Below are 22343 nucleotides of genomic sequence, written 5' to 3'. Positions count from 1 at the left end.
CAACAAAACATACTTCAGATGAAGGTGTTTAAAAGTTTAAATTGTACTATACAAAATAATGAAGTAATTTTCTCAACAGGAGAGAGTGTTATTTGACAGCTTCAGGATGTTTTGATCTTGATATTTATAAGCCTTCCTACATTTTTTTCCCTCTAAGGAATGCCTGTCTTAAAAAATACTTTGTGTAAATATTAATTATTATTAAGTTTTTAATTTTATGCAGAGTTCCCTTTCTGTATTCTGACAAGGTGTATGGTTGACTTTGCATTTAAATTGTTCTGAAAGTCTCCTCATCCTGTCCCCTGTATGTAGTTTATATAGGCCTTTATTTCATTTTTCCCTTTGCTGGAAATCTTTCCATTTTTTTTTCCTTTATTTTTACATATTTTGTGATTATCTCCTTTTTAAAACAGGCCTGACAAATTATATGCAGTAGTCAGCGTGCAGTGCTGGCTTCTTACTAGCAAGAAAGACTGGAATGGGTGCCAGTACCCACTGTTAGTTCAAGTTCCATTTCCACAGGTGAACATCTTTCTTTGTTCTTGCTGCCACTTTGTGCTGACAGCATGGTCTTGCTTCACTGCCCACTGTGGTACTTGGGTCTTCTCCTTGAGTGGCTACAGATGACAGATGAATCACACATGAGCAGCACAAATTGCTCTTTCCCTGTGTTCTCAATCTGAACTTCTAAGGCAGAAATTTGTCTTCTGTCTTGCTCCATGCTGTTCTGTGTAAGAGTCTTTTCCATCATCCATGTATGCAGATCATGTGTTCTTTATTCCTCAGATGGTTTTGAACTCTGATATAGTCCTGCCTGTTATTCTGTTCCCCTGAAAAATTTTGTTCATACGGCACCTTGTCTCATCAATTCCCTTGACAAAGAACTGGGCCAAAACCTGAAACAAAAATGAACTAAACAAATGAAGAAAACTTCGGGGATGAACTTAGTTTAATCTCTGCTTTCCAAGTTTCAGAATACTTTTCCAAATATAGTTCTCCATTTAAGGAGTGAAAGGAAGAAAATTTCTCAGACATTTAGATCACGAGGATACTAATTTTGCTGCAGATAACATTTGTCAGAAAGAAGAGGAGGTAATGAGAAACAAGATTAAATATCAGAGAAAAACAGGAGTAAATCAAGAACAAAACTATGGAAAATGAAAAATTACATGATGAAAAATTACATGATGAAAAATTACAGAGATTGCATATTGTACCATCCTGTTTGTCAAGAGAATATATACTCAAAGGGCAAAAGATTTATAATTTTTGAAGCATCTGATGCTATTTAAAATTATTGAGCTATAATACTCTCTCTACACAGAAATGGATTGTTTAACCTTCATCAGCTCATGTGAGATAAGCATGTGTTTAAGTGTACTTCTGAATTAAATACTTCAGTTGTTGTTTCTAGAGCTGGTCTGATATTATTCTGAACAGAGCTTGTTGCTATCCTGTTCCATGAACCTCTCTGTGCTCTCTTGAGTCCATTTTTACACATGCAGAGACTGTGTGCATAGAACTGAACCCACATTTCCTGGCAGAAGTGAGACTTCTTCTTGTGGATTGCTGCAATCCTTGGGTCAGAGGTGCCTCTGCACACTTTTCTGGGTGTCAGACAGAAGGGAGGGTAATGCAGTGAAGAGTACGGGATGGTGTTTCAGGCTGTCTTGGCCACTGTGTTTTTAATAAAAGTCTTGCCTAGGAAATCCATCAGTTCACACTGCTGAGTGAACACACAGCACTGTGACTTTAATGTGTTTGTTTTTACAAACAAACGGTGTTTACAATGCCATGGTGAATACTCTGTGCCTCAAACCTCTACCACTAACGTGCAGAATAATTTTTGATGTACATAAGGTACTCTAGTTCAAACAGCCTATGGAGGGAGTGGCCGATGACAGCTATTGAGAAATGTGCCCTTTTTAAAATCTGACCCCATAGGAGACTGAGCTGCGGACTGTGCCACGTGTGGGTAAAACAGATTGCTCAATGCAAACACAGAGGATATGTTTCAGTGAGAATCTGAAGGCAATTGTTGATACAGGAGCCTGATCTGGCACATTTCACTTCCATTATGAGGAATTAATCCTCTGTTCAACTGAACCAAAATCTAAGCTCTTTTGCCTGTCTGATAATTTGTCTTTTGCATATTTGCATCTTATTGTTTTTTTATCTACACTTAATGGCACAGCTGCCTTTTGCACAGGATAAAGGAGAATGGGTACCAGCAAAACACATCAATTTGATGGTAATGGAATGTCTAATAAACTTGTTAGTTCTTGTTTGTATTAATCGGTAAACTCCTATTAGTTCCAGGAATGCTCTGCTTCTTTCCTTCCTCCTTGTCTTCCCTATTAGCTGAAATAGAAGTTTGTTATATCAAATTTCCGCATCAGCCTTCTTCAACTGAAATATCACCTCTTATTGAAAAGTTCCTACATCTCATGAGACATTCAAAATTGGTGCCTACACAAATCATTAAACAATAGGAAGGGGAAAGACAAGCAAGGTAGGGAGCAAATAGCTAGTACAATTTAGCAAGAAACATTTTTTGCTCCATTGCTGTTCACCTAAAAGCTTCCTAACACCAAATTAATAATTTCAAGTTCTGTTGCTTCCATGCAATGACCATAAACTTTCCTTTCACATCGTGATTTGTATGTCCTCAAAATCCTGCTTTAGCCAACAGGAAAACCAGCCAGACCCTGCTACTTAAAAACATGCTGTTTCTCTCAGCCTTCAAAGAAAATAATTAGCACAGTGGGAGAACTAATATAAACAAATTACTAACTCTTTTATTTGGATAGCTGATAAGAATTTAAGATCTTAATTAGGAAGAAATATCAATGTTAGTGCAGTGATTCACAGCAGAACTCTGTTGACTTACTCTGCCCTCAGTGAAGCTGCTTCATTGAGGGCAGAGAGAGCCAAAAAGCTGGAGACAGGTTTCTTGGTCATAAAGCAAAGGAAAATTAAGCCAACTTGAGCTGTATAAAATTTGAATTAAAGGATGGAATTCAAACTTGTACTGCACTGGATTGTGTTGTGAGAAAACGCTGCAGGAGAGCAGGGCCTGCAAGAACAGCTGTCTCATTGAAGCATTACTAAGGAATAGAAGGGTTGCCTTCTCTCTGTAGTATTCCTGGACAGCCTCAGTAGGCTCAGTATCAACACTGGACTCACTGGAAGTTAGTGGTAAATAGAAGTTTTAATTAGGCAGATTATCTTGAAGTTTATATTTTCTATATTGATTTTTTCTCTAGATTGTCTTTCTTTGAAAGTATTCAGGTACCCAGTTTTATTTTTATTATCAATGTTTCTCCTATTCTATTCCAGTTTTCTCCTTTGACACGAAACTACTTTTAGTGACTACTTTGCTCTTATCAGATTGTAGCCTTTGTGATCAATTTCTTTGCAGAAAAAGTAAACTGAACTGCATGTTTTGATCCCTGTTTTTTCCAGCCTTAAAATTACATTACTAGTTCTTTTACTCACACCAGTCAAGAAGTATTGAAAATGTCTTGACATTTCTGCTTTTCTGCTTTGACATTCATTGGTCTAAATCAAATGACAAATATGTGGGCACAACCAGCGACTTAATTAATTTCACCTTTCACCTTCTCAAAATTTGTTACCATAAAAAAAAAAATTATATGCTGTAGATGGTGAGTTTGTTATAAAACCTGAAAACCATTAAAGCCAAATTGACAATTTGTTGTATATTAATGGAAATAAAAAGGAAGCATAGAAAGGTGGTGGTGTAGAAAGGAAGAGTAATCCAGCCCAAATTCTCACTGTTGTCACTGGTGCATTGAAGTCTCTGAAGTCTCCATAGCTCATGAGCAGAAGGACTGAAAAAAGGCCAACCATAAATACCTAAAAGCACAGAGATAACATAGCCAGAAGCTGTGTTGAGGGGGAAAACGAAACCTGGAGGCAGTCATGAGAGAAACTGTTGCAAATTTAGGTGAAGAGCTAACTAGTTGAACATATGTACACAATTGGAATGGGTTTTAATTTGAGTTTAGGATGAGATTTTTATGTACCATGAAAATTTTAAAGTGACTTTTTCTTTCCAAGCCTTCTAAGGTTGCTGAGCACCTTTTCTGGATAAAAAGGCAGAGGAAAGGGATGACTCTGGAAAAAAAACAAACTAAATAAAAGCCTTGAAACATCTGCAGACTCCACTGAATTTTAAAAACGCAAGAGATGTGGAGAAGCCATAGATAAATTGTTTAAATTCACTGTTTTTGTTAGCCAATAGCTGTTTGCCCTTACTTCAGAGGAGATATCCACCAGGATTTAGCTGGATGGGATCATGCAGTCCAAGAAAGAGCAAAAGAGAACTGCAGTGTTGAAGATGCCCTGGGCTTTCTCTAGCAGGTACTTGTAACATTTATCATTGGTGTGAAAATGATAAGAGTCAGTTGCTTGCTTGCTTCTAAATTATAAAGATTAGTCTTTCAATGTTGGTGAACAGTGGTTTGAAATAATAATATTTTTCATGTGCAACTCTTATTTCTCTACTGAAAAGGAGGAAATTTCTTGTGTCAGAAAGAGAAGGAAAGAGATCAGATCTCAGCAGATCTCTCCCTCCTCACTTGCTAATTGCCCAAAGAGGAAGAGCTTCATTCCTACTGCCTTCATCTCAAGCAACCCTGTGGTGGGCTCCACCCATGTCATGTCACAGACATTTGAATATTTTTCAAATTCTTGACTTTAGAAACACGTGGGAACAAAGTCTGGTGGACACATAAGTAGTATTTTGTTGTTTTGGGATTGTGTCTTTGCTAATTTTCAGGTGGCTCCTTATGGTTAGGCAAAGGGAAATTTTTTCTCATTGCACACTGGGAGCATGAATAAGGATGATTTTCTTTGAAGAGCAGGTGAAAAATTAAGAACATAGATAAAAGGGAAGCAAAGGATGATAGTGCACAGTGGGTGAGATAAATGTTTCTCAAATACTTAAACTGATCCATCTCACTAGCTCTTAATATAGTGCTTGTAGAACTATTGCAGAACTAGAACAGCTCCCTGCTGTAACAAGCCTGAGAAACCTCTTCTTATCAAAGATCCCAGTTTAAGGGACACTAAAAACTTTTGGCCAAAATAGTGTGGGTTCTTCTACAAAGTTTGTAATCTTGTTTAAAAAAAACCCTAAAAATTAAAAAAGGAGGGGCAGGAGGGGTTAGAAGGTGATGTCTTGCCTAGTGAGGCTGTGGAAACTCCATGGATGGAGGTTTGCAAAACCTGATGGGACAAGGCCATGGGCAACCTGCTCTAGCAGATGCTGCTTTGAGCAGGGAAGGTTAGCTATAAATCTTGAGAGGTCCTGTTCAGCCTTATCTATTCTATGATTCCTTCATGACATTTGCTGCTATGTGAATGCACCAGTTGTGCCAAATAAAAGGAGGCAGCATTGAGAAGACTGTTCTAGATTAAACCAATAGAGATGATGTCAGCCTACCTTACTTGCCACCAGACCTTATCTCTGAGAACTCACATAATTTGTGGCTGCTCTAAGTGCATTTTCAACTCTAAAAGTAGCATTTCTTTTCAAAATTAGCATATTTTCAATTAAGGCTCCCTTGCCTAATAAGAAACAGGAAACATGTACAAAACTACTATTGTTCTGTCATGGAGAAATATATAAATTAACCTGAGAAAGGCAGGAATAGATCTCTCTGTAAGTATAGGAGTTATGTGCGTGAAAGCTGTGAAACGAAGCATGCAGAAGATCAAAAATTGGTTAAACATAAGCTGGAGGAAGGTGGAAAAATGAAGGAGGTGAGATGTAGTCATCAAGGAGCAATACTGCCTATGGTGTTGTTATCTTTCCAAATGTTAAGAAACTCTGAAGATTTCTGAAGGTAATCTGTGAAGAAATAATCTCTGTCACTGTTCAAAGATGCAGAAGCTGCTTGGAAATAGATGAAGTTGTGCTGTACATGAATTGATAGTATGTGTACAGCTGCTGTACAAAAATTATTATGAGAGGAGGAGTACTATGTTCCTTCCCCCTAAATATGGACTTATTAATTCTAATCACTTTTCTTAAGCTATAGTAAACCACTCTGGGCAATTCTTTTTAGGAATTTGTGCAGGGGATGCTCACTGCCAGCCTGCCTGGTTGAGCCCTGAGACAATCTGCGCAGAACACCAGACCCTTCAGGAGGTGACACCTCCCCAGGCCAGGCCAAGCTTGGACCCCCAATTCCATTACCCATCTCCAGGCACAGAGAAGAGTTATGAGGATGCTGGTAATTTACTAAGCCATGCTGTCACTTGCAGCTGTGCCTCGAAATTTCTGGTTGGAAAATTGCTAGGAATAAATGAATAAATGCTTGCAAGACCAGACTTGCAGCTTGTAAAGGAATTTTATTTGTGGAAGAGTGTGAAAAATGAACCCACTAGTAAACAAGTTATGCATCTTATCTTGACAAGTGGAACCAAGCAAATATCAATTATGGATGAATTTTGTAAAACAGGAAAACTAGAAACTTTGGGAGGGAAAAGGATAATCTAATAATTAATTTATATCTTTAGATTTGCAATTCTACAGGTTATAGCTGTCGTTTGAAGAGAAACAAACATAGACCAGTTTTTTATTTAATATTTTGGTTTAGGATGTTTTATTTTTGCTTGATAGTTTCTGGACTTTGAGATACTCTCTGTTAGTATTTATTCAACCTGTTACACAGTTGCCTTGATCACTGTGCCATGGGCTGGGGGTGATTGGGAGGTGGTTTTGAGGTTTTTTGTCTAAAATGTTGCATATCTCCAAGAAATAAAGCCTCTATGTTTGGAACCAAGCTTTCCAAGCTGGAGATAAGATTGCAGGAACTTCTTTAACTTCTTAGGCCTAGCAGCACTGAATACTTTATTTGTTGCAAATTATTTGCTCAGTTGTCATAATGAAAACAACCTTCCTGATCTCCTTCAATGCAGATCTGATCAGGACAGATGGTGACATCACCAAGAAATTTTCTGTGAAAGCTTAATCAGCTTCATAACTAGGAAACCTCATTAGCCAAGAGCTGTCATTCTAATTCCAAAGCTTGCACCTGTAGTGGGGGAAATGCCAAGTTGCACCCAGACTTATAGACTTTAATCAACCTTTCAGCAATATTACTTCTTTCCAATAGGTTCTTGTATTGCCTTTCCCTATCTGTTCCTAGGAACTCACATTCTAATATTCGCTGTTTGCAACAAAATTAATTAATCTAAATTAACTTCAACACATTAAGACTGAAGTCTGGGCTCTGAAATTTGATCTACCTGTGCAAATAGTTATTTTTCTGCAGCTAAACTGAGACACACAGAAGCACACATACTATTCTACTGAGAGACCAGCAAATTAAACTGCAGTGGCGTAGGAAGATATGAGTGACCCTTACTGGGACTTGCCTTATTTAAGCAACTTTAGTACCATAGATAATGTTACATAATGCATTCAGGCTGGGTGACACATTGCACTGATGCTTGTGTCAAAATCCCAGATGTACATTTTGAAGAATGTGGATCTAATGGTTGTCTGTTGTTGTTTGTTTACTCTTATAGATAAATATGCAACAGTTTCTCCTTTCTCATTTAGCTTTCAGACTGTTCAAAAGATGTTGCCCTCACCACCATTTCTTTTATTACAGGAGGCATGTTCGCAGGTACAAGATAGAAGAACTGTAGAAACCAGGTGGGTGGATGGGCTGCCAGCCAGCCTAATCAAGCTGAGATCATAGGCACAAGACACTGCCCTCCTCCAGTGTTCTCTCACCACGCTATCCCTCACAAAGAACTTCTCAAAATACACCGCATTATGGCAAAGAGCTCTGAACTCCCAGAGGCCAGCTTTAACTTTGCTTGATGAGCAAGTAAAATCATCTGTGAAGGCTATTTCTAGGGGTGAAATATCTGCACCTAAATAGGTTGATGAAGTGCCATATTTATGGATACATACACATACACACACACACACACACACACACACACACACATATATATATATATATATATAACAGTAACCCTATTGTTCCATTCCAGTTTTAGTCTTTAGTTAAAACTGGATACACAACTTCATGTTTGCACTACCAGGTTATTTGCAGGGAAGTTTATCTATCATCTTTTTACTCTTTGCCTGATAGCTATCTCTGTGTTAGCCCATCCATCAACCCAATGTGTATTTGAATTACTTGTGCTTTAGAAACTCTATGCAATATTAATGAGATACTTTGGTTTTCTTTAGCTGTAGACATTTTGGCATCAAATGAGCCCAACTCTAGAGTAGACATTTTTTTAAAAGGGTTTTATAAGATAATTAGAGTATCATTTAAGACTATTAATTCCTGTCTTCTCTTAGAAATCCACCTTAAGAGAATCCTCCAGTTTCAAAACTACTTTTTTATTTTAAATTTATTTGATATGTCCAGCCTAAACTCTCCATGAGAAAAGTTCCCTGATCTGCATGATGAACGTTCAAGGTGAATTATCACAAAGTGCATTGTACTTTAAATGTTGCTGCTGAAAAGCTTCTTGCTATTGCTTTAATTAGTAGTTGTTTACTTAATTGCTTAAACGGTTGCTCGTTTCAAGGTGGGCTGGCCCTCTGGGTGGTACTGCTTTTTCCTCCCACCACTTTCCAGGTAAGAGGCAGAGCTCCAGCCCAGCTGTTATATGAGTGATCTACTAAAATGGGAATGGGAAAGGCCAGGATTGCTTCCAAGGGGAGCAGAAAGCAAGTACAGTTTGGCTGGTTGGACTGGGTTTTGTTTTCCTCCTCTTCTTAAGGCAAAATCCAGAAAGACCTGATGAGAAAACAGAGTTGAGAGGAATTGTAGCAAGTGTGTGAGTTTAAAGCAAAATAGATGAGAAAATTCCTTTTTCATGAAAAGCAGGGCTTCTGCTGGCTATTCTTTTTCTTCCTACCAGAGACTGGGAGATTCTGGTTTTTGTCTAAATGTTATTTTCTGTTACTAAATTGAATCACAAGAAAGGAAGACCAGAGGAAATTATCTTCTGTCGTGGTCTGATGGATGCAATATGAAAATGTCAGCTATTGCTCTTTTAAGAAATTTCAGTTGGGAAAAGGTTGTGGGGAATGGTTTTCGTTCAAACAACTCACGAAGGAGGTAGACTCAAGCCTACTTCAAGGTGGTAGCAGGGCTGTTTATGAAGGTTGGTAAACAGGTGGCATGACTATTATGAGTCAATGTAGGCAAATAAACTTCTGGATTGATCAGGAATAAAAGAAAGATTTTATTAGGTAAATATTGTAAACTTGGCTATTTGTAAAAGGAGATCTTTTTTAAAAAAACAGGGGTTATTGGAGAGGGTTTTAGTGGAATGAGGGATGCATTTTTTTTTTGGTTCTTTGCCCCACAAGATTGAATCAAGTTCTCACGTACCACTTGGCCTCATTTTTCTGCTTATGAAAACTCCTAGTAAACCTTGGCCTATACTCTAATTGCCAAGCTGCAACTAAAACAACATGATTTCGCCTTAGAACTAGTCGATCACATTGAATTGTGCTAGAATTGTGAATATTTTAGCTTTCTAAACATTGTCATTTGTTTCAAGCTTAAACTTGCATGACACAACATAATAATCAGTGGGTTTGTGTATGTTTGTGGTTGGTTTTTCTGAATGGTTACCTTGATTCTGATTGAATGTCCATGAATGTTAGTGGAAAGCTGTTTTCCCTTCTGTGACTTTCTTTTTCTTTCTTTCTTTCTTCAGGCTGCTCACTTAAAAATACTTATTTAAAATAAAGAATTTTCCCCACTGGTTCATCAGGAGAGGTAAGTGTCTCAAGTAACATTGTTTTGGCTAAATGTCTTAAATTTTCTTTTGATTAGAATTTATTATAATTTTGGATATGCTTAAAATCTTACATCCTGATACTTAGGATTATGGCAGAAGTTTATCTATTTTCCAGCACCAGCACTGAAGTCAGAGATTCTCATAGAAGCAAATCCTTTGCTGAGAGGAGTAACAGGTTGACCCTAAAAGATTTTTAAGAATACTGGACTGATTATTTGACTACTAATTTTTAAAGAAAACAACTCTTCCACACCTTCCCATTGCCCAAAAAATAATTTTTGCTTTACGGATGTTTTAGTTTCACAGTGATTTCTTAGTGCTTGGATGATGCAAACATAATCCTCACACACTGCTCTCTCATTGGAATTTTCTTTATAACCTATCCCTTTTTTACAGCAATTTATGATAATCTTGAAAACCACATTTTGCATTATTTCAAAATTGCTAATTTCTCAAAATGGTGACTACTATTTAGCCCTGCTCATTTAGGGAGCCATGTTCACGTGGTCAATTTGGACAGCCTCATACTAGCTCTGTCCAGGTCCAAAATCAATTCTCACCCTAGTCTTGCCCATGCTGTTATCTCCAAGTGGATTTCTCATAGAGTGAGGCTGTAATACTTGCAGAGTCTAAATGTGAAACTGGAAAAGGGTCAGGGTGTTATTTTTTGCCTTGTGTCAAGTTGTGAATAACACAGACTTGTTGCAATCTAAGTTTCTGCAGTTACAGTCAATGTAAGTATTTTGGGTTGGTTAGAGGAAATTGGCAATTATGCACCAATATTTGCACTTCCAGTTCAGTGACTGATAGCACTTTGCTTTAGTTCTGCATGTCATTAGCAGTCCAAGTGAATGGAAACCTGAGACTATATAACTGTGAATGGATAAAATCAAGGAGAAAGACACAAATATCCCCATTTATAGAGCTGCAGAGCATAAGAGCTAGAGTTACCTATAGGCAGCATGGGGCAAAAAGTTGTTAAAGCTGGTAAGAACTTCACTAGATAGAAAATCCTAGTTCTCTCATAACCTTAAACCATGGGTAAAAGCAGAAATATTTTCATTAGGATGTTATAGACCAGCTGTGCAGAGATATTTTGTCACGATGCAGTGCCATGTGGAGCATTCAAGGATGTCTTATACAGCAAGGAAAATAAGCTTTAACAACCTTTAACATCTTTGATTCATAGAAGTACTATTGCTATAAGGAGTCCTCAGAGAGGAGGGTTTGCCTTGTACCAATGATTTCTCAGTATTATTGATCATTAAAATAATTTTAGGTCCTGAAACCTCTAAATCCATTACAGGAAAATTTAACTTTTCTCTGTGTGTTGTGTCCTTGATGTGTTCCACATCTTCCTTGCCCTTGTTCCTTTGAAAAAAGTGTCATAGTTGGTAGGATTTCGTTGCTAGTAAAAATGATGTTAAGAAACAGTCACTGAACTACAGTGTTAGAGGCCTAATTTCTGAATAGGTGTTACAAAAAAGATAGTTTTAAATATTGTTACATCTAAGCATTCAAAGACCACTGCAGGCATATTTTCCCCCATCCCAGAAAAAACATTTGCCAAAAGATGAAGCATAGCACACAGTACCAAGTAGACTTAGTGGTGCTGAAAGAAAAATGAGATGCGCAGTAGGCTTGACATCTGAGTTTACAGATCATCTTTGTCAGGAAAATGAGCCACAATGATACATATAGGTTGTCCAATTTGCGAAGCAGGCAATCTGAGCAGCTGCCCAGACAAGAACCTATTCTGTGGTGCTGATCAGGTATCATGACATCAAGAGAGATGATTGAAGGAGCTGGGCCTGACACCACTGATTAAACTCAGGCATGTCCAGAGGGGATTTATTTCATATTGCCCAGTAGTCTGATGCAGTGAGAGAAAAGGGCAAGGCTGCTCTGTAAGGCCTTGTAGCACTCCAGTAACACCTATGAGTGAGAGACACAGAATTGTCTGAAATTTTAGCCTCAGATTGAAGTGGGCCTTATTTGCCAGCAGAAACCAGTCACTGTCACAGACCATTTCTACCCTGGGACCAAAATAAGATGATATTTGAGGTCTTGTATGCACAATATATTTATTTTGCATACACAGCTTTATCATCTCTCTCGAGTTCTTCTGGGCTGTGCTAGTGAGGGTTGTGCTAATGTTTCCTTGGCTTCTCACTTGTTTTCTTCACAAGCTGAACTATTTGACTCCTTCCTTGACAGAAAAGTGCAGAATTTGTGCAAGCCATGTGCTTTACCATATCCCTACTTTCTTAGTCTGCAATATTGATTAGGAAATGAATCAGTGCATTGAGTTGTCCCTTTTGCATGACCTCTTCCTCTTAATATAAGAAAAGAACTTCCCAAAACAAAGGTGGCACTTGGATTTCTTGCAGATCTGGATGATACTGCAGATCTAATGGGATCAAGTGAGATAAGCTACTCTGAATATAAATGTGGATTCCTGCCTTCTCATTTCCTGCTATGCTGAACATTTTCTAAAGCAATGTGCTTTAAAATATTTGAATTGCATCCCAGAAATCTCCTGTAAAGCCTGAAATTATACAGTGTAGTGTGTGTGTGTAACAATATCCATATACATAATATAGTTCAGCAATAACATGGGACAGGTTCAGCATGAATTTTCTGCCCCATGGAGTGATCTCTGCCTTTTTCTACTTTTTAGCTTTCAGTATGCATATAAGGTGCATGAAATGTCGTTTTGTTTTCCTTGCTTCCTTGTATTTTTCACTAGAAAACCTGAGGTACCTGGGGTTACAGCAGTAGGCACAAAATAGCACTTAATTTGTATTCTGCAAGGGCTGGAAGAGATTTAATTTTGTAATTCATAATTAGCTATAAGACATTTACAAAACTATACTCATATTGATGGAATCATTTTTATTTTAACTCTTCACACTGCTTTTACTTTGAATTCTCCTGCTTCAATCTGGGCTGCGGATCTCATACTGTTTTCCCACGAACCATTGGGCAGTTTAGGGCCCTAATAAAGCTGTGCTCTCCTCTTTGTAGGAGGATTTGCAAAAGCCTATATTCAAGAGCTGGTTAAAAAAGCACATTTTACTCCACATTCCAGTGGTCTGTGAATGTATGTTGGCTGCTACACTTCAGCAGTATTTTAGTAAATTCTTAACAGCATAAGGAGACTCTACAATGTATTATACAAAATTGTGCTCTTTCTATCAGTGGGAATACCTGTGTTTATTAGACCTGTGAGTTGTTTAGCTGCTTTATTTTTGCCTGTTTTTGCCTGTTGTTTCTTTGCCTTATACCGACCAGTCAGTCCCAAGCACACTTGTAGCTGTACCTGCATAAAAATATTGTAACCCTGCATCCTATGCAACAGATATGATATTGATAAACAGACTTAAAGCAATATGGTGTATGGGCAAGACTTGTATTTTACTTCCAATGACATGACAAGTAGAGAGAGGAAGATTTTTAAGTGTTTTCTCAGAATGTTATTGCTCTTCTCTCTTTTGTATCACCTTACAAAACCAGATAAAACAATCAGATTACCATCCAGGAGATCTAGGTTTTTCCTTAATCCAGGGCTTGTGAATACATGGTAAAACATGAAATTATCTTCTTTTTGAATAAGTGTCTATTCTAATTACAATATGAAGAAGAAATTGTTGGGTGACTTATTTTGTTTTTCAATTAACCAAGAAGCTTAACATTCTGCTTTGTATTTTGCATCATGCTTTCTATTATACCTGCCAGATGGGTTCAGATGTCTGTGGGGAGCTTTGGGGAAACTAAAACACTTGGCAATGTGGAGACATCCAGGGAACAATGTAATGAATTCCTATCTTCTATGTTTATTTAGACTTGTGAGGTTTTTTCCAGAATTTTCTCTTGGTTTTTGATATTCCAGCACACAAAAATTTCCATTGTATTTTTCAGAAAGCACTCTGAGTCATGTTCTGTAAATGCTGCTTGCGTAAATCCTGTATTTCAATTGATTAACAGTTTACAGCCTTCTTACCTTCAAGCAGTTGCTAAAATTAGTAACACCACATAAAGAGTCTGTCTGTAAGCTAGGGTATGTGTTTGAAATAAAAGATTAGGTTATTCGCTTGGAGATAAAGTTTATGCAAGCTCTTCTGGTTTTGTTCGGAGTACATTCTCAAGCAGATGAGATTGATTTAGTCTGTAATTAATGAACGTATGGTGCTTTGAGACCTATCAAGGAAAAATAGCTGTAACAACCTCTCACTGTTACATTTGTTGACAATTAGAAAATCCAGCATCTTAGAATTAGTCTGGATGATTTCATTAGCTCTAATCTTGATGTGGAACATTATGAATGAGAGCTCCAATTTTAATGCTTTCAGAGTACCTACTATAGAAATTATTAAGGAAAGTGTGCCTGTTTTGTAATGACACTTAAAATGCATTTCTCCTTAGTTATTTTGCAGGCATCAGTATGAAACACATCTTCAGAATTATGCAAAAAAATCTTCTGATATCTGATGTTTCTCTTGTTTTTCCCTCCTTCCTCTTCCCATCCCTGCATATCCTCAAAATTAAGATAATAAAATAAACCCCAAAAGCAAACAGCTAAAATTGCAAACTGTCTGAAACTGTACAAATTTTGAAAATTATCAAGAAAGTAATAAAAATTATGGCATGGTTGGTAGTGAGAAGAGAGAATTATTTGCATTCATAATGCAGTTCTTTTTCTCCACCGCAGTTCCTGGTCACATTTCATATTTGGAGAACTTTTTTCTCTTCAGTAACTTCTAACATTTTCTATCATGTTTAGTCCGGTATTGATAGGAGGAAATTCCCTTTCCTCTAGAACACAATTTAGACTTTCCAAACACTTGCCAATTCTTCTTTGAGTTAAATACCAGGTGGCCACATGGCTTATGGTTATTTTAGCTAGTCATGCATTTTAATGATTCTGAACTTCCAGGAAAGAACTCCAGTTTCACATAATGCCCATCAGGTCTATGTAGCTAGAGAAAAAAAAAAGATAACACACTTTGGCATACAAAAATATGCCAAGAATGTTCCTCAAGTTTCCAATGTTTTCTTGACTCTATCAATCCATATAACCCATGGTCAGTATCTTTACTGCTTCTCAATGCGGATGAGTATGTCAGATAATGTCTTCCTTGTCTTAACCTCAGACATACTGATTTTTCATGGTGTTTATTTCACAGCTTTATCAGAAGGTGTCAGGCACAGATGTACCAATGTAGGGACACAAAAGAATGGGAATGGGAGCATGTTACTTCTTATGTCCTTCCGGGAGTGAAAACGCTGGTCGTGGAGAAGTCAAGATTTCATCCTCTTGAGAAACTCTAAAATTCTTTATAGAATTATTTCTGAATCTTCCATTGGTCTAAGTCAGTACAGTTTTCTTTTTTCCTTCTAATACCTTTTGGAAAGAGTGGAAGGAAATGGCTGTCTCTGGTACTTTTCATTATATAGTTTATATCATTGGGCTACGTACCATGGTTTCCAGATCTGTATATGCTGAAGTGCTTGGAGCTCTGAATGATATAAATATTTAATTAGGAAACAAAAGACTCACTGCCACCCCATGCATATTTATGGAATTTTTCATCCTGTGAACTCATCTCAGAAGACTTTGAAGAACAAAGATGGACTTTAGTGTTGTGACAACAAACTGTAATATAATTTATAAAACGGAGGGTTATTTTTACTAGTTCAAAGCCTCTGTTAAACAAATGTGCCTCTTAAGTTTCAAAGTAGAGTAGGAAATGCTTTTCTCCTTTCTATAAAGGTAAACTTAGCTAATACAGTGAAGATGAAAACAGACCTGTTCTAATCAAACCAGAGGAAACTTAATACGCATTTTCTGTTCTTTTATTCATCATTCTTTTCAATTCAAATTGAGTGTAGCCCAAATATCCTAAACCTTAAATATTAATTAATTAATTAATTGATAAAAGGCTCTACTTTTTATTGGTCTTTGAGTTTCAAGAGAGAAGATAAAGCATGTAGTCTAGGTTTTCCCTGTGCATTATGTATAAACCCCTTTTGTTCTGAGTCAAGCTTTTTGCAAACCATGTATATCTGAAATCTGGACCTCTGAAGATGATTTAGAAATAAAGGATCTTCCCAACCATTTTGTTGCAGAGCAGAAGAGGGAAAGGGTGTTGACGAACATTTCCCTTCTCTGATATAGATTAGATATCTGTAGAATATACTGTAAATATACTGAAGATGAGCAGTTGAAGTTGCAGTGCAACACCCATTCGCAATTTTCAAAATTAATCTGCATCTTTAAGCAGCTAAATGCCTTTATAAAAAGTGTAAGTTCTCCATTTCTTAAATTATTTTGATTTCTCTACAGTAAGACAGTCTTTCTTCAGAGGTTAAACAAGAAGTTTAGAGTGCCATAACACCAGTTTTCATTAGGTCCTAGAATGACCAGCCCTGTGGTACATTGAACTTTGTCAGTGGACCTTCAGCCTGTCATTAAAGTCATTCTCCCTTGCAATTCAGCAAGACGGGGAGCTGTTCACTCAGAGACTTGTGCCATGCAAGCCACTGTTAATCCCTTTTTAGCCTACTGTCCTGAAGGACATTCCAGTAGAAGCATGCAGCCATTTTGTGCCCTTGGCTCTTGGGAACTGTAGGTACCTTCACCAAGGACAAAGTTCATTTCTGTTTAAACCAGAGACTTGAAATATCAGCATAGATTTCTTTTACTCTCTTTTTAACTCTACCATCTATGCAATTTACTGAATGATTTCATCGTGTCACTGGAATATGGCCTTTTCTCCCAGGGCATCTGTGACATCCATAGTAAATGCTGGTTTAGAAGCTTTGTAATTTCTCTCATTACCACCATTCTACAGACTGGATACAGCACGGCAAATTATTCCTAGGTGGGGATAAGCATAAAAGTGAAAACTTTAGGAATTAACATAAATATATGCTGTGATTCTGCAGTGTAGCAGCCAGTTTGCATTAGCATTGCAGTTGTCCTATGTTACCAATAAGTAAGGCTTTATAAAAGAGAGGCCTTGTAAAATCATGTCTCAGCCTGTTACTTCAGCTAAGAAAAGGACTATGAGAAAGAGACTTAGCTGAGTTAAGGGTAGAAAAACATGTTGCACAACCATTGTGTGTTCACATCGTGGTATATGGTGGTTGGCTGAATTATGTTTGATATGATTTAAAAGTATGTAACTGATAACCAGCTAATGGCTTTAAAAGGCCAAGTTTTTGGAATGAAGGGGCTCTCCTTTTCACCTGCTTAGGGGCCCTGCATCCCTTTGGACTCTCACCTCACAGTCCTGTAATGTTCCATTAGTATCAGTAAGTGGCATTCAGGCTTCTACGCAATTGTAAAGCTGCAATACAAAGCATATTCATTTGAAAAGGAGGGCCAACTATGCCTTTACAGTTACACTGGTGGTCAGTCTCTTCTTTCCTATCACAGTAATTTTCCTAGAATATGTCCAGGAAAGCAGTCCCTGAAGCAAAGATTCAGCTAGATCTTTGGCAATGCTGAGAAGCTGATCCTTAGGGAGGTATGGTTGATGAGCAGAAACATACCATGCTGTTCCTCTCAAAGATTCTCTCAGCTTTCAAATAATCTGGGGCTCTGCCACAAAGCTGTTTGATTTTTTAGTGAAGATGGTATCTTTTTAATTGCTTCAAATTGGTTCCAGTTTCATGAACATATTCAATCAATCCTTGAGACTGTGCCAGCTTTCAGTACCTACAATATGATGCAGCAAGAAATGTCATTCATGTGATCTGAGGAATTAATTTTTTCTTTGTCTTCTGCCTGATGCCTGTTAGGATTAGTCAGTGTGTCTGCCTCTGAGAACACTTGATGATCATTCACTTTTTCTCTTCCAGTCCATCTCATTTGGCCAGAAGAGCTTGGTGGCAGTCTCTTCCTTCCCTACCTCTGCCCACGTCCCTGCAGTGATCTCCCAGGTTGAGAATATCAGCTTCAGAAAAATAGTAATGTTTAGTCCTGTAACTAAAATACTCACTCTGTCACAATACGTTTTTATCAGGCAGAATGTTCATCATAAATGTACACAGGGTGTAGATGTTTAAGAGTGTTAATTAGGAAAGGTGGCTTGGGACCCCTAATTCATCATCACCTTCTTAAATTTTCACATCATCCGCTCCGTGTTTGTCACCTAATGTCACATAATGTGTGACAGAGTGTCACTTTAGATGATCATCACTGTACAAAACAAGTCTCTATCCTTCACTGTTCATATTTCATAAACTGAATCAAATGTCTCCCAAGGTTTTCTGCATAGTCTTACTCTTTGGACTGTTTTGGTAATGAAGCTGGGTCACAGTATTTGATCAGAGTGACTGGTGTCTTATGGTTTATGACTGGAAGGAGGGAAATGCACCAAATAAAGAGAGAATTCAGAATAAATACCTTGGGCAGGGAGAGGGGGGCAGCTCAATTCCTTGTCCATTTAGAGATGAGCTCTGTTTCCCATGCAGGAGCTGTGGAATAGCTCCTTTATCAAAGGGACAGCAGCATTATCATTGCATGAGAGGGTACCTTTCTGACTGCCCCCCATGGTTTATGGTCCAGCTGAGTCTGAGTGTACAGAGAAATTCCTTTGGTAATGAATTTTGCAATTAGCCAATTGTTGTCATTCTAGAGACCTCCTGTTCCTTTACAAATCTTAAGGAAAATAATTTGGCAGCAAAGAAGAGGGGGAAGAGAGTGAGGAGGGACAAAGAGTCACATTATTGCATGGCCAAGCAAAGGCTGAATAACTTGTTAGTTGTAGATATTTTCTTATTCCAGTTAATTTTCTTTCTGACACTATTCTGGCAAAAAAAAATTTTCATTTATATTGCAGTATACCTAACAGAGAGATCTCCATGGACAAGGAGTATGCTGCTAGGAGCAGAGAGCTGATACACTGCTAATAGGTTGTGTGTCAAAAAGAGGATCTTAGTAGTATTGTGTTAAAATCTTTATAGGTTTGTGGGAGGGGAAGGCAGGAGTGAGAGAGAGATTAAGCAAAAGATATCACCACCACATGGATCCCTGCAGGGCCTTGCTAGTCCTTCTTCACCCTGGTCTTCTTATTGTTGGGGGCCCCAGGCTTGTTCTTCTGAAGGTATCACTTTTATACAGTCCAAGTCCCAGGTATCCACAGGGTATAGATGCCATGGTGGGAATTTCTGTCTGGATGGTAACCAAATCTTAGCCTCCATTAGGCCTGGAGTTAGCTCCTTCCTGCTGTGCCATCTGCACTTATCTCAAGTTCCTGTTGTGGTGGCTTATTTTATGGGAAATTCCTTCTTGTGGCTTTGACAGTGTTTTGAGACAGTTCAGCTGTATTCTTTAAGTCCTAACAACTAGGAAGGAGCTTCTTTGCAAACCACTTCCGTATTTTATTTGCCAGAGTTGCTTTGCAATGCCACGCTCTTTCTCCAAATTCCTTTCAGCATAGAGTGTACAAGCTTTGAGGAAGAAAGACACATTTCATAGGGTTTTGCATTCTTTAATTGGCTGGATTTCCACTATGCAATCAGTAATATCTTTCTTCCTGAGGTAAAGAGTAAGATGAAAGGCAAGAAAGCTCTTGCTCTGATTTGATATCTCAATTGATATCAAATTTTATTTACTCTTTATTGATATCAAATTTTATATCCTCTTTATTGATATCTCAATAAAGAGTTCTTAAAATATAGAGAAATACCCTCAGCACAACAATGCCGTTCCTTCCTTCATTTTATGTTTCCCACTTTTAATTAATAAGTCCCTGTGCAACCCAATGTCACTTTGACATTGAGCAAGACTGTGCAGTGGATTTGAACCAGATTACCTCCAAAGGTTCTATCAATCTAAATTATTCTGATATTCTAAAAATAAACAAAAATATTCTATTACTCTAAAAACAAATAAACAAAACTCAACCCAAGTGGCCTAGTCTTAATCCTGTGTAGTAGTGTAAAACAGATACTTTTTGCTTTATGTCACTATGAAAAATTAATGCTAAGCCTAAAATTCTGTGTAACTAGAGTGTTTCTGAGGACCAAGAGGAACCAGATATTAATCACAGACTCATAGAATAATCTGAGTTGTAAGGGACCCATAAGGATTATTGAGTTTGATGCCTGGCCCTGCACAGGACACGCCAAGGGTCTGCCCACGAGCACGTGCCCAAGAGCATTGTGCAAATTGGTTCTTGGACTCTGTCAGTCTTGGTGCTGTGACCACTTCCCTGGGAAGCCAGTTCCAGTGCCCAACCACTCTGTGGCGGAGAACCTTTTTCTAATATCCAATCCAAGCCTCCCCTGACACAGGGGAATGACCTTAGGTCCTGCCACTGTTCACTACAGAGCAGATACCCTTCCCTCCTCTTCCCTTGAAAGGAAGTTGCAGACTGCAGTGAGGTGTCTCCTCAGTCTCCTCCAGGCTGAACAGATCAAGTGACCTCAGTCACTCCTCATACTGCTTCCTCTCCAGAGCCTTCAGCCCCTCTGTTGCCCCACCCTGGGAGCTATATGATAGTTTAATAACTTTCTTGTATTGTGGTGCCCAAAACTGCACCAAATATTCAAGGTGAGGCTGCACCAGTGAATCTACAAAACAATCTAAATCAAGAGTTAGGGTCTCTTGAAATCTGGTATTGCCATGTGGTGTCTCGTCAAGGACAAGATTCTAGGAAAAGTAGATTGTTGTTTGTAACATATAAAAGCTGTTTATCCTAGCTCCTCGTGAGATTCCCATATTGTGCAAAGGGTTGGCAAGCAAACAGGCAACTTGAATTGCAAGTCTGCTATGTGTTCTCAATGACCTTTTTTGTGAGCTGATGTGTCAGAGGAAGAGGTGAATCTGTATCTGTATCTTTCAGTGCGGGGGCCTGAATCACAAGAAGACTTTAGAGTACATTTCTCTAAAGTGTACTATTAGTTTATCTGACAGATGGAGAGCTGTTGGATTAAAACTCTGGGGATGTTCCCATGGATATAATTAGATTTTATGGGCTATGATGAAGACAAAGAAAATATGGGGAAAATACTGGGGAAGGCTAATTCTTTATTTAGTACTTTGTGGCCTCCTAGAGAACTTCAAACTTACATTGGTACTTGAAGAAACTACAAGACAGAGAGGTGAGGACTGAAGCAGAATGACAGCCAATAATTGAGAAATATGGAAGTTAGAAAGGTGGGTGAAAAGTGCACATAATAAATTAAAACTGCCTTGGTTGAGTCACTCTTTTGTTGGCTACTAGGAAGAAGTGGGACTTCAGAGGTGTTTGAAATCCTGCTCAGAAGTACTGGAATTCAGTCTTCCAAATAACTCCAGGGTATCATCTGCCTAACACTTCCCAAGTTAAACCTACTTCTACATCAACACCTTACCTGAAATTAGGTGGAATATACAGCAACAGAGGAGCAGTATTAAAAATTAGCTGATTCTTAACCAGATTGTAGTTTGAAACAGATGAAAAGGAAAGTGTTCATCAAGCTTTCCAATGGCTGCTTTCATTACCAATTTTACCACTGTGTCTTCTGCTTGCTTCTCAGCAGAATAAATGCACCCTAAGTATGTACTTTTTAATAAAAGTCTTACAAACTCCTGGTATATTTTCCTTACTTTTATTTCCTGCAGAGGTTAGGCAGCACAGTGTACTTCTGGCATTACTATATTTGCTCTGAAATCAGTTTTTAAAATATTTTTAAAACTGTTCATCTGGAGTAAGTTGCAGAAGAAGAGAGGAATGGGGAGAACTTAAATGTGTTTCCAACACAATAAATTACTTACCTACAATTCTCCATTGCTAGGACCCAGTGCCCTCATTTCAGAAGGGAAACATGACAATGCCACCCTGCAAGAACAATAGTACTTAAATCCACTTTGCAGAAAGGTGACTGAATGTGTGAGATGAAGCCAAATATAGCCAGAGCCTCCGCATGTACAGATTTTCTTTTTACCCTACCAAAGAAAATCTAATCTGGCAGTGAATAGACCAGTGCTTTGTGTTTCTAATTCCTTAGTTTACTTTCCTGCAATGTATACTTCTTCTGAAAGTTTGTCTGAACTTCTCTTCTGCTTGTGATCCTCATGATGATGGATGATGACAAAACCATATAAAATATTGCCCAAACTTTTTAATACATAGTACATCATCTATCATCATGGGTTTATATGTTCTAAAGTCATTGCCCTTCTTTATTTAACCATAATGTGAAATCATAGCCTTTTGAAAGCTACAAAATACTACCCACGCCTTTTTCAATATCAAAGATGTAGTATGAGTCACTGTTTCATTTAATTCAGCCAGTGACAGCTGTGTTCATGCAGTCTTAAAGCAGGCAGAGCAATGTTATGCAGCCCTCGAAAAAAGCACATTGTGAGAAGAATGACAAAGCCTCCACAGAATGACCAGTCAGCTGCCTTGGAGGGCTTTGTTTAGGAAAACAAGCATCACTTGAAGGAGAGGGGTTGCTCAGCTTTGCTATTGTAGCCTGTTGATTTTGGTGGAGTAACTAGAGACTAAATTCTGAAAAGGAATTACGAA

The 22343-nt window shown here is 38.0% G+C and overlaps 1 long non-coding RNA gene across 1 annotated transcript; it reads left to right on the top strand.

Annotated features, from left to right (window-relative positions):
- Positions 1-9729: 9729 nt before the first annotated feature.
- Positions 9730-21276, top strand: LOC135443144 (uncharacterized). The gene is made up of 3 exons (XR_010438838.1): positions 9730-9794; positions 20884-20931; positions 21054-21276. It is a non-coding gene; the product is annotated as an uncharacterized LOC135443144 (long non-coding RNA).
- The last annotated feature ends 1067 nt before the right edge of the window (positions 21277-22343 follow it).

Source organism: Zonotrichia leucophrys, chromosome 2 (assembly GCF_028769735.1).
Source record: "Zonotrichia leucophrys gambelii isolate GWCS_2022_RI chromosome 2, RI_Zleu_2.0, whole genome shotgun sequence".
Lineage (NCBI taxonomy): Eukaryota > Metazoa > Chordata > Aves > Passeriformes > Passerellidae > Zonotrichia > Zonotrichia leucophrys.
This window is presented reverse-complemented; position numbering and strand designations above follow the sequence as displayed.